The following is a 6,000-nucleotide window of genomic DNA, read 5'->3' on the forward strand; positions in this document are numbered from 1 at the left end:
GTCAGCATGGTTTTGAAAAGACAACCCCCTGGCACACCTTGAGGCAAGCAAGTACAGTTCACATGAATGGGTGATAAACAGTGGAACACACTGAACCAGTTTGTGTGTGGGGGGGTTTAGAAATGTACATTAAAAAAAACATTTTATAAGTGTTGTCATGATCTTCCCGAAACAGCTTATGTTTTCACATCGACTGGTAAGCCAAGGAGAGCGCTCTGCTTCCGTCATTAAAATGTACTTACGTACGTCTGTGTATTTCTACAGATATCAGACCAGATGTGTGGACTGTACTCTGCTGCATCCTTCTATAGGCCACTTCGTCTGTTTACACAATAACTCCATCTTGTCACGAACCTCGCCGAGGATGGTGCCTCTTCCTGTTCGGGCGGTGCTCGGCGGTCGTCGTCGCCGGCCTATTAGCTGCCATCGATTCCCTTTCCGTTTGTTTTGGGTTATTGGTTAATTGGGTACACCTGTTTTGTATTAGGATTTGTTTGTAGGGTATTTAGGGGCACTAGGCCCGCTGGGTATTTGTGCGGGCTTGTTTTTGTTACTCTGTGTTTTGATGGTGTGATTTTTTTCCTGTATTTATTCTCCGGACTGTTTAGTCCTGTTGTTTTTGACTGGCAACTTATTTTACGCCCTGTGTGTTGGCGTGACTGTTTTTGTTGCGCTGGGGAATAAATGTGAAGATACGACTGAACCCTGCTCTCTGCGCCTGATTCCAACCACCACACCTAGTAGATCGTAACAGAAGCCCGCACCTTCGAAATGGAGTCAGCAGGAGCAGCGACCACTCCTCTCCCCACTATGGAGGAGCGCGTTCATCACCACACAGCTGTCCTCCATCGGATTGGTACCGCGATGGACCAGATGATGGAGAGGATGGAACGATGGGAGAGGAGTGGTCTCCCGACGTCTACCCCAGCTCCCCCACTGCCGACACCACCTACTCCACCTACGTCGTCCTCTGGGTCCGGCGCACTACGTCTCTCCCCCCCGAGGGAGTACGATGGAGCGGCTGCTGGGTGCCGGGGATTTTTGCTCCAGCTGGAGCTCTACCTGGCTACTGTGCGTCCGGCTCCCTCGGGTGAGGAGAGTGTGAGCCTCCTCGTCTCCTGTTTAACGGGCAGGGCCCTGGATTGGGCTAACGCAGTCTGGAACAGTCCAGACTCGGCTCGGGACAACTACCTGGAGTTCACCCGCTGTTTTCGAGCTGTGTTCGACCACCCACCAGAGGGCAAAGCGGCGGGTGAGCGACTGTTCCACCTCAGACAGGAGACGAGGAGTGGCAGGACTTCGCGTTGGAGTTCAGGACCCTGGCTGCTGGTGCTGGGTGGAATGACAGGGCCCTGATGGACCATTACCGGTGTAGTCTCCGGGAGGACGTCCGCCGGGAGCTGGCTTGCAGGGACACAACTCTCTCCCTGGATGAACTAATAGACATGTCTATTCGATTGGACAACCTGCTAGCTGCCCGCGGGCGTTCAGAAGGGGTCCTGTTAATTCCACCTTCCAGCTCTCCCACTCCCACTCCGATGGAGTTGGGAGGAGCTGCATCTAGGGGGATCAGAGGGGGCTCCTCCTGCTCCTATTGTGGACGGAGAGGACACACTTCGGACCGGTGTTGGAGGAGTCCTTCTGGGAGTCGAGATGGTCGGCAGAACGCTCCTCGGCCACCCCAGGTGAGTAAGCACCAAACTCACCCAGAGCTCCCTGTTGGTCACATGTTTTTGTTAATTTTTTTCCCTGCATTTTTCCCCTCTCTTCAGCATAAGGCGCTAGTCGATTCAGGCGCAGCTGTGAGTTTTATGGATCGCGGACTCGCCCGTAAATTGGGTATTCTGTTAGTGCAGATAGACCCACCTGTCCCCGTGCACTCCTTAGATAGCCGACCGCTAGGGTCAGGGCTGGTCAGGGAGGCCACGATTCCGCTGGACATGGTAACGCAGGGGAATCATAGGGAGAGGATCAGTTTCTACCTTATTGATTCACCTGGGTTTCCGGTGGTGTTGGGGGTTCCCTGGCTGGCTATTCACAATCCCCTTATTTCCTGGAAACAGGGGGCTCTTAAGGGGTGGTCAGACGAGTGTTCAGAGAGGCGTATAGGAGTTTCCATCGGTGCCACGACGGTGGAGAGTCCAGACCAGGTTTCCACCGTGCGCATTCCCCCAGAATATGCCGATTTGGCTATCGCTTTTAGTAAGAAGAAGGCGACCAAATTACCACCCCATCGACGGTGGGATTGCGTGATAAACCTCCTGGAGAACGCTGCACTTCCCCGGAGTCATGTGTACCCACTGTCACAGGAGGAGACGCTGGCTATGGAAACATATGTCACGGAAGCTCTGAGACAGGGGTACATTCGGCCCTCCATGTCACCCGTCTCCTCGAGTTTTTTTTTTGTGAGGAAAAAGGAGGGAGGTCTGCGTCCGTGCATTGATTATCGAGGTCTCAATTCGATCACAGTGGGTTTTAGTTATCCGCTACCTCTCATCGCTACGGCGGTGGAATCATTCCACGGAGCGCGTTTCTTCACAAAACTGGACCTCAGGAGCGCGTATAATCTGGTGCGTATTCGGGGAGGAGACGAGTGGAAAACAGCGTTTAGTACCACATCAGGCCACTGATGAGTACACATGAGTACCTCGTCATGCCGTATGGGTTGAAAAATGCTCCAGCCGTCTTTCAATCCTTTGTAGATGAGATTCTCAGGGACTTGCACGGGCAGGGTGTGGTAGTCTATATTGATGACATCTTGATTTATTCTGCCACACGCGCCGCGCATGTTTCCCTGGTGCGCAAGGTTCTTGGGCGACTGCTGGAGCATGACCTATACGTCAAGGCTGAGAAATGTGTGTTCTCCAAACCAGCCGTTTCCTTCTTGGGTTATCGCATTTCCAGCTCGGGGATGATGATGGAGTGTGACCGCGTTAACGCCGTGCGTAATTGGCCGACTCCGACCACGGTAAAGGAGGTGCAGCGGTTTTTAGGGTTTGCCAATTACTACCGGAGGTTTATCCGGGGTTTTGGCCAAGTAGCGGCGCCCATTACCTCACTGCTGAAGGGGGGGCCGGTGCGTTTGCGGTGGTCAGCAGAGGCTGATGGAGCCTTCAACCAGTTGAAGGCACTGTTCACTGGGGCTCCCGTGTTGGCGCATCCGGACCCTTCGTTAGCATTCATAGTGGAGGTGGATGCGTCCGAGGCTGGGGTTGGAGCCGTGCTGTCTCAGCGCTCGGGCACGCCACCGAAGCTCCGTCCCTGCGCTTTCTTTTCGAAGAAGCTGGGTCCGGCAGAGCGGAACTATGATGTGGGGGACCGGGAGTTACTAGCTATGGTAAAGGCCCTGAAGGTGTGGAGACACTGGCTAGAGGGGGCTAAACACCCTTTTCTCATCTGGACTGATCACCGTAATCTGGAGTATATTCGAGCAGCGAGGAGACTGAATCCGCGTCAGGCTAGGTGGGCCATGTTCTTTACACGTTTTAGATTTACGATCTCTTACAGACCAGGTTCCCTCAACACTAAGGCCGACGCGCTGTCCCGTCTCTATGACACAGAGGACCGGTCTATCGAACCCACTCCCATCCTCCCAGCTTCTCGGCTGGTGGCCCCAGTGGTATGGGAGGTGGACGCGGACATCGAGCGGGCGTTGAGGGTTGAACCTGCGCCTGCACAGTGTCCGACTGGTAGAAGTTACGTACCGCTTGGTGTCCGTGATAAGTTGATTCGGTGGGCTCACACACTACCGTCTGCGGGTCATCCGGGGATCGATAGGACAGTGCGGGGTCTTAGAGGGAAATACTGGTGGCCCACCTTAGCTAGGGATGTGAGGCTCTATGTATCTTCCTGTTCGGTATGCGCCCAGAGTAAGGCTCCTAGGCACCTTCCTAGAGGGAAGTTACAGCCCCTCCCGGTTCCACAACGGCCATGGTCCCATCTCTCGGTAGATTTCCTTACTGATCTTCCCCCATCTCAGGGGAACACTACCGTTTTGGTCGTTGTGGATCGGTTCTCTAAGTCCTGCCGTCTCCTCCCATTGCCTGGTCTCCCTACGGCCCTACAGACTGCAGAGGCTCTTTTTACCCACGTCTTCCGGCACTATGGGGTCCCAGAGGATATCGTCTCCGATCGGGGTCCCCAGTTCACATCTCGGGTTTGGAAGGCGTTTATGGAGCGTCTGGGGATCTCGGTCAGCCTTACCTCTGGTTATCACCCCGAAAGTAATGGGCAGGTGGAGAGAGTAAACCAGGAAGTGGGCAGGTTTCTGAGGTCGTATTGCCAGGACCGGCCAGGAGAATGGGCGAGGTACGTCCCGTGGGCAGAGTTAGCCCAGAATTCTCTTCGGCATTCGTCCACGAAGATGTCACCATTCGAATGTGTACTGGGCTACCAGCCGGTCCTGGCTCCATGGCATCAGAGTCAGACCGAGGCTCCTGCGGTGGAGGAGTGGGTACAGCGCTCTAGAGAGACCTGGCGGGCAGTCCAGGATTCTCTCAGGCAGGCCAGTGAACGGCAGAAGAGAGACGCTGACCGCCACCGCAGTGAGGCCCCGGTGTTCGCACCAGGGGACAGGGTCTGGCTCTCGACCCGAAACCTGCCCCTCCGCCTGCCCTGCCGGAAGCTGGGGCCGCAGTGTGTGGGGCCATTTAAAGTCCTGAGGAGGATAAACGAGGTGTGTTATAGATTGCAACTTCCCTCTTATTATCGTATTAACCCCTCGTTTCATGTGTCTCTCCTCAGGCCGGTGGTAGCTGGTCCCCTACAAGACGGTGAGGTACCGGAGGTCCCTCCACCCCCTCTGGACATCGAGGGGTCCCCGGCGTACACAGTACGAGCTATTCTGGACTCGAGACGCCGGGTGAGGGGCCTGCAGTACCTCGTGGACTGGGAGGGGTACGGTCCAGAGGAGAGGTGCTGGGTACCGGGGAGGGACATTTTAGATCCTTCCCTCTTGAGGGATTTCCATCGCCTCCACCCGGATCGCCCTGCGCCTCGTCCTCCGGGTCGTCCTCGAGGCCGGGGTCGGCGCGCTGCAGGGGCCGCACGTCAGGGGGGGGGTACTGTCACGAACCTCGCCGAGGATGGTGCCTCTTCCTGTTCGGGCGGTGCTCGGCGGTCGTCGTCGCCGGCCTATTAGCTGCCATCGATTCCCTTTCCGTTTGTTTTGGGTTATTGGTTAATTGGGTACACCTGTTTTGTATTAGGATTTGTTTGTAGGGTATTTAGGGGCACTAGGCCCGCTGGGTATTTGTGCGGGCTTGTTTTTGTTACTCTGTGTTTTGATGGTGTGATTTTTTCCTGTATTTATTCTCCGGACTGTTTAGTCCTGTTGTTTTTGACTGGCAACTTATTTTACGCCCTGTGTGTTGGCGTGACTGTTTTTGTTGCGCTGGGGAATAAATGTGAAGATACGACTGAACCCTGCTCTCTGCGCCTGATTCCAACCACCACACCTAGTAGATCGTAACACATCTAAACTCTCTGGCGCAATAAATTGTGTTTCATTGGTGCCCAAAATGTAAATTTGCTTCAGAAATATTACAGCTGCTTGAAATGTCAGCCGTCTTAAATCAAACACACACAGTAAATCAGAGCTCTCTATTTAATCAACTTGAAAAAAAATCAACTAAATGAGCCTTGCTTATGACGTGGATTATTTGTATGCAATATAGCAGCGTGTGTGTGTGTGTGTGTGTGTGTGTGTGTGTGTGTGTGTGTGTTGAAAGAATGAAATATTGCACAATGCTGCTTGAGCAATAATGACAGTTAGAATTAGAACAGGAAGATCCATGGACCAACTGTCCTCTCTATGTTCCAGCTTCCTGAAAAAGGAACGGAGTATCTTAAATTATACCACAATAACCTTACTTCTCCCACCGACATTAAAAAAATAAAATAAATAATAATTACAAAATTGCCTTTTGTGATCTAACAGTTACCCCCCCTCCCCCCTCACCCCACACACACACCCCGCTACTAGCTCTGACTTTGTTGATA

This window comes from Oncorhynchus mykiss, chromosome 24 (genome assembly GCF_013265735.2).
Source record: "Oncorhynchus mykiss isolate Arlee chromosome 24, USDA_OmykA_1.1, whole genome shotgun sequence".
Taxonomy (NCBI): domain Eukaryota; kingdom Metazoa; phylum Chordata; class Actinopteri; order Salmoniformes; family Salmonidae; genus Oncorhynchus; species Oncorhynchus mykiss.